Source organism: Mastomys coucha, unplaced genomic scaffold (assembly GCF_008632895.1).
Source record: "Mastomys coucha isolate ucsf_1 unplaced genomic scaffold, UCSF_Mcou_1 pScaffold21, whole genome shotgun sequence".
In the NCBI taxonomy this organism is placed as follows: domain Eukaryota; kingdom Metazoa; phylum Chordata; class Mammalia; order Rodentia; family Muridae; genus Mastomys; species Mastomys coucha.
Window position 1 is genome coordinate 63977567 of NW_022196904.1, and position 12286 is coordinate 63989852.

A 12286-nucleotide genomic window follows, 5' to 3' on the forward strand; every position below is an offset into this window, starting at 1 on the left:
CTCTGGCTAGGACTTCAAGTACAATATTGAATAGGTAGGGAGAGAGTGGGCAGCCTTGTCTAGTCTCTAATTTTAGTGGGATCAGCTTGCTGTCTTATAGAACCCAAGACTTCCAGCTCAGGGATGGCACCACCCACAAGGGGCCCTCCCCCCTTGATCACTAATTGAAAAAAAATGCCTTACAGCTGAATTTCATGGAGGCATTTCCTCACCTGAAGCTCTTTTCTCTGTGATAACTCTGGCTTGTGTCAAGTTGACACAAAACCAGCCAGTACACCCTGCTTCTTGGAGCCCCAGCTCTTTGAACTTCTTTAGAATTACCTCAGCTAAGGCCACATCTTAAGTTTCTAGCTCCTTCCTGTTGAGGGATGCTGCCACAACTCCCAATGATTACGTCCTTCTGTGGCCAGGGGGATGGGTTAGTCTGTAATGTGCTACTGTATATGCACAAGGCCATGGATTGGATCCTTGGCACTGACATAAAAAGCCATGCATGGTGGCACACACTTGTAGTCGAAGAGTTGAGGGACAGAGACAGGCAAATCCTTGTGCTCCCTGGCCAGCCAGCTTAGCCTAATTAATGAGCTCCAGCTCCTAGTGAGAGACCCTGCCTCAAAAACCAAAACCAAACGAAATGAAATGAAACAAATGAAACGAAACCAAACCAAACCAACAAGAGTAAGGTGGATGGCACCCGTGAGGTGATACTGATCTCTGATCTCCACACACATGTGCACACCTGTGCACGGAAGCATGCACATACAATAAGAACAACATACATACAGTTAAAAAAAAAAGTCTCTGTCCCACTATAAAGCATTAAATAGCTGACTTGGTTAGCCACTGGTGTGTTCCTGATAGGCTTCTGCTAAAGTAGCGTGGCACCACTCACGTCAATTTAAGATATTCTCCTATGGGAAACCTTTCACTTTCTGACTCAAAACTGAACTTTCTCTCTGTCTCTCCATCTCTGTCTCTCTGTCTCTGTGTTTCTGTATCTTTCTGTCTCTCAGTCCTCCGTTTTTATTGGGAGGCTAATCTTGAATTCTGTATGTAGCCAGTAGATGACCTTGAACTTTCGATCTTTCTGGCCCCCAACTGCAAGTACTGCACAGTTTCATTTCATTCTCCCGTCCCACTTGGCTCTGACTCAGGGGCTTATTCACTTGCTACACAAACTGTCCCTTTGGGCCTGTATATGCTAGGCAGCCTGCTTCACACTGGTCCCTATAGACTGCTGGGTGAAGAGTGGATTGAAGAGAGAAGCAAGGGCTGGAGTTAGGCAGGTTAGGTGGGAGGCTCTTTTAGTATACCCAAATAACTGAAATGGGATTGGGGAGGGCCAAGAGTACAAACTGGTGGCTATATTTATATTTATATTTATATTTATATTTATATTTATAGTGTGACTGCTCTGACACGGTGTCACTGGCAGGGAGAGGGAATCTAAGAAAAGTAGTCCCTCACTGGGGGTTGGGCTGGAGAGCACTCTATTTGCTAATGAGAGGTCTTTCCAAAGTGTCTTTGGAAGGCATCTCCATTCCAGCCCCAGAGACCAGGAAGTAATTGTGTCTTCCCTTTGACCTGTGGGCTTGGGCCTGATGCTGCAGGACATGGGACGACTAAGGCACCTATTGCAGGTTCCAGTTTATGTGTTTAAGGGAGACATATTTCAGTGGAGTCAGTAACTTCTTTCTTATGGCCTTCTGGGCTTAAATAAAATGATGATTAGAGTAACTCAGGGTCTATGAAGTGCTTCAAGAACAGCTGCCGTCTGCCACGGCTCTCATTGGTAACTCATTTACTTTTTCTAATAGGCTTGCACATGTATGAATTAGGTTAGAATGTGCCGCTTGTGTTCGGTGGATCCAATAAATGACTTGCTTTTGTGTTACAACTCTCAGAAGTAAATTATTCAGTATTCATTGCTTGTTGGGCTTAAAGAGAAACTAAACTAAATTTGATTCCCCCACCCTTCTCTCTAGGATGTGCTTTAATGTTTTCATCACAGAGGCTTTGCCGACTTGACTAATTATGTGTTTTGCATATTTATAAACACTTTGTTATTTATTAATGGATCATCTCAGAGATAAAATTAGCACTGTCTTCACATCACAGCCATTTCTCAAAGGCGCTCTGACTCGCAGCAGCGGGTTTGAGATTTGAGTGCATATAGTGAAAGCCCAGGCGATTGTTTTTCTCAAGGAAATCCCAGCGAGGGGCAAGAGCTCCTGGATGCAATTTATCGGGTTGGCTCTTCAAAGCTGTGCTGTCCAATATAGCTTTGTAAAATTTAAATTAATTAAAATTAAATAAAATGTAAAAATTCAGCTCCTCAGTCTTACCCACCGTGCGGCAAGTGCTTAGTAGCCACGTGTAGACTGTGGCTTCCATCTTGGAGAGGGTAGGTGTGTCTGTCTGTCACTGAATTTCCATCACACACTGCTGCTCTAGATGTTGTGACCATCAGTCTTTCTGTGGCTCCCAGGATAGGTGGAACAGGGTCCTTGTGCACTGACTGTCTGGAGAGGCAGAGGGCTTACAGCATGCTGGATCATGTTTCAAATTCTGACTATATCTAGAAATTTGGTTGTTTCCCACTAACTCTTCCTTGGTCTCATTACTGACTGTTCTCATGTGAGTTCAGTGCTGCAACCTTATAACTAGTCTCCATCCTCGGGTCTCTAAATCTCTTCTTTACATGGCAGTCAGTGTGATCCTCCTTGGAACCATCTAATGACTTTGGGTCTCACTCACAGTAAAAACTGGGATCCTTCCAATGACCTACAAGGTCCTCTCTCTGATTCACAACTATCTCCAGATTCATCTCTTCTTACATCCCTGTTTTCTGTCCTTTAGCTACACTGACTTCTCATTTTTTCCCCCTGGTTTAGGCTATGCCCTTTGCTCATGAACACTTTTCTCTTAGACATCTCTGCATGGCCTTTTTCTCAACATCCTCCAGATTAAAAAGAAGCCACCCCTCAGAGTCCTGTTTATCATTTAGCCCTGGCAATTTTGCTCTTCAGTTCTCTTCCCTGATGTGTGACACTTCTCATGCCATACTGTGTGACCACAATGCCATGATTTACTTAATGTTTAGCTTCTTATTCCTCCACTGGCATGTAGGTTCCACTGGGCAGATGTTTTGTCTGTTTTCCTCAATATTCTACTTTAGTGCTTAATATGGCATGTAGAACATAGGAGATGATCACCAACTATTTATTGGGCAAATGAATGAGTCCTGTAATTCAAGAGCTCACAGGGAGAAGAGAGGGAATGAGGTGAGTGGGGAGGTGTGCTGCCTTGTTCTAGATATGAAATTTTAGGTATATCACTTAAATTCTTGGTGCTTATTTTCTCCCTTGTGAGATGGAAATGATATGAGCTGCCTGGAAGGGTTGTCATTGGTATTAATTAGGGGATCCGTAGTAGAACATACAACGCTAATTCTGGGCCTGTGAGATTTGGCCTGAACTCTTTTTTATTTGTGTCTACGTGTCTATGTACCCCCCCCAACATACTAGTGTTTCCTCTCAGTACATTTTCAAACACTGTTCCGTTGCATGTAGCTTTTCTAGCTTTTCGCTACTCGACCTAAGTGTTGGGGTTGGGATGTACTACCAGCCCCTGCCCAACTTCCCTTGGAACTATGGCTAAAAGACACACACACACACACACACACACACACACACACACCAGACACACACACACACAGACACATACACAGACACACACACAGACACACACACACACATAAACACACACACACAGACACACACACAGACACACACCACACACACACAGACACAGACACAGACACACACAGACACACACCACACACACACACACACAGACACACAGACACACAAACACACAGACACACACACACGCACACACACCAGACACACACACACACAGACACACACACAGACACACAGACACACACACAGACACACAGACAGACAGACACACACACACACACACACACACACACACACACACAGAGTTAGTCATTTTCAACTTGCCTTCTTGGCACAATTGCTAGGTGCTACTATCTCCTGCCTAGAAAACATGCCCTTATCATTACTCTTAGCTCTGCACCTCTTACCTGCCCTAACTTTAGTTGGTCATTTGAATCTAGTTCCTGCTAAACGTCTCTAACTACGCATGTATAGGAGCAGCCACAGCCCACAGTCTCTAGACCTCACATGGCTGCTTGGTTCTTCTCTCTCCAAAACATGGTGAACTCCCTTCTCCCTTGCATCATTCTCTTTCTCCAGGGGCCTGGAAATCCTGCCTGTACCTTCCACCCAACAATTGGCCCATAGCTTTCTTTACTGATAGATCAAGAACCAATTGGGGAACAGGGCCACCCTTATACTGTGCTTTTGTTTTAATAAAAAGCATTACATATACAGAAGTTATCCCATTTCAGAGATGATCTTACAGATGAGTTGGCTATGAGATTAAGATCTCATATGTGCAATGTGTGGTTTTGTTTTTGTTTTTGCTTTTTTTTGATGCAAAGGACCATTGTTAATGTTGGTATTTTTTGGAAAAAAATTAAATTACATTTATTTGTGTGTGTGTGTGTGTGTGTGTGTGTACTCACAAGTGCTATAGCATGATTTTGGTAATCAAGCTATTCCCAATCAAGCTTGGGAATGAGTTCTCTCTTTCCACTATGTGGGACCTGAGGATTGAACTCAGCTCATTAGGCTTGGCAACAAGCACCTTTATCCACTGAGCCATCTCTCCCAACACCATTAAAATTTTTCTCTTCATGTTGATATTTTATAAATGAAAATTTTATTAAAGTTCCAATAGAGAAAGGCAGTGAGAGAATGGAGTCATGCTTATGATGTGTGTGTGTATGTGTGTGTGTGTGTGTGTGTGTGTGATGTGGTGGTGTGGCCTGCTAAGCTCAGAGACATCTTTACCCAGTGACATCTGTACCCATAAGACAGTCAAGAGGGAATTGGGTGTCAGCACAGAGTATAGTGTATTCTCTAGGGTTAATGCCATTTTTTTTTAATTTGCCAAGCTGTGACTGTTTATTAACTGACCAGATTACAAAAATACCATGGGTGACACCTTAGTTCATCTATCTAATAAGCCTGTTTATCTGTTCTTCCCTGTTGCCAGCATCTCCACCTTCTACAAAGTGAGTTAGTTGTCTTTTTCTTCATTCCACCTCGTGGGGAAGATAATTTGAAGAGCCACAGATAATTTGAAGTTATCTACTTCCTTGAAGCATTTCCCAACTGTATAGATCTCATGAATTAGATCCTCCATGCAGATGATGCCAAACTTACCACGAGATGGAGCAATCAAGGAATTATCTGTCAAGGCAATCTGCTTCTTATTGACTTTGCCATAGCTTCGCTTGTAGATGAGCTCATTTACTGACTTCAGGTTGGGGTACCCCCATGCAATGTATGGTTCCACAATCCTCAGCATGTTAACGGAAGCCTTGTTGAGCTTAACAAAGGTGCCATTGAAGATCTGTCGAAGACGAAGAAGCTGCAACACCTTGTGGACCTTTGGGCTTACTCCATTGATACCTTGGATTCTGATGACAAATGCCAATTTCAGTTCTGTGGGCACATAGAAGTTCCCAGCTTTCCTGGCCATCCTGGCCATCCGGATCTCAGTCCGGTACATCTGCCTGTACTCCTTGTGATAGTGCTTGGCCTTCTCATAGATGAGCTTCCTCCTTGCCTTTCTCAGTGTCTTCAGGGCAAACTTCTTCCTCAGGCACTTCACCTTCAACTCTGCGAAATTCCTTTGCTCTTTCTTAAGGGTTTCTGACACAGTGGCAACCTTCTTTTTCTTCTCTGGAACGACCTCCATGGCTGCAGCTGGAAAAGGAGAGAGTCGGGTTAATGCCATTTTAGTATTATTGTTTTTATAAGAGTCCTATTCTTTGCAGTTTGTACCTAGGTTTATATTTCTGTATATTAGAGAATATAGAAAAATGAGATGCATTCTTACTGCTTGATACAAAGGCAAATGGATGCATGGGATGTGGGACTGCAGATAGGAAGGCTGTGAGGAGACAGCCTGCAGTGAGAAGCTACCCCACGATAGGCTGGAAGGGCAAGGAAGGGCAGGTATTGGCAGAGACTGAGATGACAAAGGGCTTGTCTGGGATAGCAAGATCAGTGCAAGTGATGTTGCTGTTTCCAGAGAAATCACCAAAGCACACCACGTCTCACTAAAGCATACCAAGCCTGGAGAAGAACTTCCCTTCTCAATAGTACCTCCATTGGCTGAATGCAGTGGAGACTACCTGACATGAGAGGTGGGGAACATGGCAGACTGGGAACATGGCCTATAGGGGTAAGCCCCTCCCCTTGCATATACTGTGTGGATGAATGCATATACATATGCATACTCACACCCATATGCTAGCAATATAGAGCACAGCAGGCTGAAGAATGCTTCTAAAGGCAAACTCAGCAAGGAATAGTATAGGGTAACTTTATGGATGTGGTTTCAGTCTCCCAGCATCCATTCTCTACCCTTCTATCTCCGTGTAACAGATTAAGTGGGTCAAATACACCTCAGGTTGCACAGGAGATCTCTGTTTCATTTAGATGTCTAGACCAAAGAAGATACGGATCCTCACTCCTTAATAGCGATAGGCAATGTAAGCAATGGCCTAAGACTGTAAACCTTTCCCCAACTTTAGTGATGGATGTAGAGATAATCAGCACAATGTAGTTCTCCAGATAGGAAAGCAACAACAAAAGCATGCAAACCTGTAACTTTAATTTTTTTCAATGCCTATATTTTTTCCAGACAGGGTTTCTTTGCATAGCCCTGGCTGTCCTGGAACTCACTCTGCAGACCAGGCTGGCCTCAAACTCAGAAATCTGCCTACCTCTGCCTCTCAAGTGCGGGGATTAAAGGCATGCACCACCACTGCCCAGTTTTCAAAGCCTATTCTTAATGATGGTTCTTAAATGCTTTAACCTCCCTTTTAGCCCACCACCCACCAGAGGTAGTGGGAAGGAAAGGATATGGGGAAAGTGGACCTGTTTAGAAATGGTTCATGGACCAATTCTCATCTGTGTTGTCAGGAAATTGGCAGTTCAGTTTACAGGTCAGCAATGGCAGCTCCATTCACTCTCAAACAATTCACAGATACACCAGAAGTCCAGTTTGGCAGAGTCAGGATAGCAAGCAGGATCAGCAGTGGTGGCACTACCTAGCAGAGACAGCTAGGCCTCAGCCTTGGCACGAGTTAGCAGGAGGGACCTGGAGGGATGCCAGGAGAAATTTTAGGCTGTGCCTCTCTCAGAGAAGCAAGGATCAGGGAAGACTCGAGACCAACAAGTGTTGCACAGCTATCTCTATGAGCAAGCCTCGCTCAGCCTCCATCACTGTCCATTGAGTCCTTTTTCCTCCAAACTTCATGGTCTTCCACGAGTCTTGCCTCAGCAAGTGAGTCTGTCTCAGCTGATATCACTCTGCCAATCAGCCCAAGTTCTCAGGAGCAGCAAGAAGCTGAAGCACACCACCAGAAGTTTTTCAGTTTGTTTCTATGTGTCCCAACAAATAGAGCACAATGATGCAACGAAAGGCAGACCGGTACATGCATGTCCTTAGCACAGAATCCTTCATTATGAGTCCCTTCATGTGCTTGCTTTAGCAGAACACCCTTTTACCTGTGTCTGCTTCAGCTAAACGTTCCTTCATGAGTCTGCCTTAGCCTTCCACCTTTGTCCACTTCAGCTAAATGTTCCTTCACATGTTTGCTCTGGCAAAACACCATCCAACCAAGTTTCCAAAGAACCCTTAAGTTTCTACTTCACAAACCATACTCTTAAGGGCTTTTGCAGTAGGGTCAGGAGAAGACACAGAAACCAGACCCAGAGCCTGGCACTCACCACGTCTCAGGGGTTTCAGATGTTTCCTTTCTTGTTCAAGGCTGTTGGAGTCTGGGTTTTAGTTATAAATAACACAATAGTAAAAATAATTTAAGCCAGTACCAGGGTAGGGGAAACAACAGAAAAATAGCTGAGTATTTTAGGGGTACCACATCACTCATGTGCAGGGAGCAGTCGTTACCCCTTCATAACTGTGCACAGTTAGATTCCCACACATACTTCACTGAGCAGGCAGGTCAGGCAAAGAGAGTGTGCTTCAGCAGCTGCTCGCAGGCACACCCCACGGTTTGAACCAGGAGGAGAGAACAGAGACATACGCAGAGAGACAATGACTGTCCAGAGAGCTGCATGGATCTACAGAAAGCACAATGTAGGCTGAAGCTGGGGCCAGAACTAGGGGAAAAGGGGCCACTGCCACCATGTGGCCACTCTCTCTTTACTTGGAGAAATTGATTGCTCCGAACTTTAAACAGCTTAAAGAAGTTGTCTCTCTTAATAGGAGACAAAGCTGAGATGTTAAATCAATTGGCTCAAATGTCTGCTCTGAAATCCCTGAAGAGAAAAAACCCAGTGAACCACTCTCTCCTCCCAAAGGAGGCAACAGGCCCTGGTGGAAACTGTGAGGCTTAGTCCGAGAAAAGGAGCCTAGGGGGTTTAAACATCTCTGAAGCTTCTCGTCTCAACCGGTTTTGATGGCAAAGGCTTCTGATGGCTCTGGAGATTCCAAGTGGCTTCCTTGGGATTCCTACAAGTGATTTTCAAACAGGAGACAGGATCAGCCTTAGTCCCTAAGTCCTTCTGGAGATAACTTGTGGCCAGGGGTCAGCTTGGGGCAGGAGGATGTAGAAGCTCCTCTGCTGGCAGGAACAGAAGGTTCTCATCAGAACTTACTGTGGTGTGCTGACTGGGCTGCAGAGCTCAGAGTAGCCATTTCTGTGTCTTTCTCTTGAAGCTCACCGTAGAGCATTTGGGCGTCTTGCTAGACCCTCCTTGAAGAGTGAGCACAGGGGTCTTTCATCTCTTCCCTAACCTGGGTCCTGTGCGTTGTCTCTGGAGCAAACCTGAGCCTCAGCGGGAGAGCTGAGAAGTCACTCTAACTCTTCTGTAGGGAGCAGCAGGCATTTTAGGAGAGTTTTTATGAAGCATCTTTGACCTTAATCTTGGAGATTTGAGATCTCCTAGGCTGTGGGGTGCCTTGGACCAGCCTTCTTACATTGTCCACTGGGAAGCTTTGCATGTGGAGCACATCTCAAGCCCCAAGCACCCCTAACATTTCTTTTTCATTGCAGACCACTTCTAGGACAACCATTGACTAAACACTGATGTGTCTATTGAATGAAATGTGTCATCTGCTAAAGTTGTTTTTTTTTTTTTTTTCCTGTCTGATAGTTGTTGGGGGCAGCAAGTGGACAGGCCTCAGCTGTTAGCTCATTCTGTGTGCTTATGTGAAAGTGGGTCAAATGTCAAAATGGTGCACGTCCCAGGTGAGTCCAGTCCACGACTGAGTGTGGCTTAGTGTGTAGGGTATAGGCAGAACTTCCGCATCCACAGATGCCCTTAGGATAAACGGTGTGCAAACTGTGTGGCCATATGTGGATGACTTCCTTGTGTGGCTTGTGGTCATCTATAACTTGCAGAAATAAGATCACTACCCACCCCTATAACAATGCAGGGGACTCAGAAGAGTCTCAGCAACACTTTGGACTAAAAAAAATCACAAGATTTCACTCTCGAAGATGCTGTTTGTTCTTGATGTGGTTGAAAGCAATCATGGGTGTGAGTTGCTCAGTGGCCCCATCTGTCAAATGGGAAGAAGAGTTCCTGTTCCTCCTTTCATGGCTGTAGTTTAGGTCAAATGCAGAGAATCTGTCAACTTAATTTTGAATTAACTTCATCTACTGAATTTAAAAGAACCAAAGAAGATTCCGAGAATCTGTTTGAGCAAGGTATGAAGGGCACGATGTGGGGAGGTGGCTCCGTTGGCATAGTGCTTGGAGAGTGAGTGCAGGAAGACAGGCCCATGCCAGTGCAGTGTGATCCAGTGGCTGGGTTTGTGGCTGAGTGTGTGCCCTAGTATATAGGGTACAGGCAGAACTTCAGCTTCCACAGATGCCCTTCAGATAAGTGGGGAGCAAACTGTGTGGCCATATGTGGATACCTTTTTTGGTGTGACTTGTGATCATCAGGTCATCAATAGTGATTGGGACTGGGTATGCTAGCCTGATAGCACTACGGGCAGGAGGCAAGTGACTCTTGAGACAGGCAGAGTCTGCAGTTATCATTTGGGTGTTGGGATGAATGGCTCCAAGTGACCTGGCATAAGTTATTGCAGCCTTGGAGATCTGGCCAGGTGCTTAACTATAGCAGTGTAGGCTCATTCAGGAGTTGGGGAATCACAGAACCACTGGCTTAAGCAGGAAGTGACAGAGAATGATTGTGATGAACAGGTAACTAGGATGATAGGGAGCTCAACCTGGTTCCCAGGGCTGAGGAGAGTCAAACTGGAAAGCCCTGGGAAGGACCTTGCTTGAGAGGTGGTGTTTTGCTGCTATATAGTGGTGGTATTTGCTGGCTTGGTCCAGAATGATCTAGAGTTGCCTGAGAAGCCACTGGCCACTCTCTGGAGTACAGATGGGGAACATCAATCAGTGGCTAAGAGAGCAGCAGAAGTGTAGGTGCTAATGGGGCAGGAGGCCTCCAAAGCAAGGGACCTGAATGTAGGATTTCCTTACCATGTGGAAAGGGTTGTAGAACAGCCATTGGTAGGCCAAGACTGCAAGATCACAGATAGATTGTCATAGGCTGAGAAGAAGGTCAGTGCAGGTAAGAACAGTAGACCCACTTTCTCCTGCCATGGCTGTCCAATGTCTCATGCTGAGAAAGCTAACCTCATAGACACAGTGAGAGGGATATCATGCTTGGCATTCTACTTGGCTAAGGTCCCAGCTGTTACTCCCTACTAGCTCCCTGATGGGACTTGTTTTTGGAGTGGTAGTGTGAATTCTAAATGAAATAATTGTTTGAAATGATAATTCTGTAAGTAATTTTAGAAAAATATTCCAATGTCCACACATGTGCATGTAAACACATGTGAATAAGTTGAGCAGTAAAACAAAACAAAACAAAACAAAACAAACAAAAAACAAACCATAAAAACATTTACAAGATTAATGGAGAAAACCAGGCCATAGAAAATTAGAAATGATGGAAGAGATTTCTTTACTAGTATGTGTAATCTTTTTGAATGAACTCATCAGTGCTTTCCAATTTCGTACTGTGGCTTGGATTATTTGTATGAAGAATGGAAGGGAAAATGAATGCAGAAAGAAGAAAGGTGGAGAGAAAGGGAGGAAGAGCAAAGGTCAGTGCTGATTGTCAGCTCGACTGCATCTAGAGTCACAGAAGAAACAAACCTCTGGGTGTGTGTGTAGGGATTGTCAAGGTTGTCTTAACTGAGGTGAAAGACCCACTCTGAATCCAGGCCGTGCCACTGCATGGATCCAGGTCCTGAGCTATGGAGAGAGATCTGAGAAAGAAAGCACTCATCTTTCACTGCTTCCTGACAACAAATGCTGCAGAGCCATCTGCCTAATACTCCCAACCAGGACGCCTTCCAGGCCATGATGAGCTGTGTCCTCGAACCTTGAGCCAAAATAAAACTTCTTGATTTGCTTTTGTCAAGTATTTTTGGCCTATTTGTGCTATTTGTCCCAAATAGCAGTTAGTAGAGAAACTAAAACAAAAAGGGAGAAAAAAGAGCTTTCTGGTCTGTCTGGGCTGGTGTCCTGAGCAGACCTTGGGTACAAGCTCCACAGACAGTCCCACAACACTCAGAGGAAGGTTCACTCCTAGGTGCTCTGACACTCTCAGGATCAGAGGTGAAGAGGACCCAACATCTCTCCCAAAACCGAGAGTAACTGGGACCAGTGGGACCAGGCACACAGGAACTTCGCCAGCCCAGTGGCTCTGGTTCCTTCTGGACCAGGCACACAGGAACTCTACCAGCCTAGTGTCTTGGGTTCCTTTGGGTCTCTCTGGGCTGGTGTCCTGAGCAGACCTTGGGCACAAGCTCTGCAGCCAGTCCCACAACACCCAGAGGAAGCTCCACTCCCGGGTGCTTTAACAGGCCTAGGATCACAGGATCCCAGAATCACAGGATCCCAGAAGCAGCTTGACTCTGAGGACTTCTGACACAACCAGAATCACAGGAAGGACAGGCTCCAGTCAGATTTAGCAAGGGCAGGTAGCACTAGAGATAACCAGATGGCGGGGGCGGGGGGGAAGCATAAAAAATAAACAACACAAACCAAGGTTACTTGACATCATCAGAACCCAATTCTCCCACCATAGCAAGTTCTGGACACACCATTACACCAGAAAAGCAAGAT

General features: G+C 45.2%; 1 pseudogene; it reads right to left on the bottom strand.

Moving 5' to 3' along the window:
• Nucleotides 1-5098: 5098 nt before the first annotated feature.
• On the bottom strand, nucleotides 5099-6049 carry LOC116100580 (annotated as a pseudogene).
• Between the last annotated feature and the right edge of the window lie 6237 nt (nucleotides 6050-12286).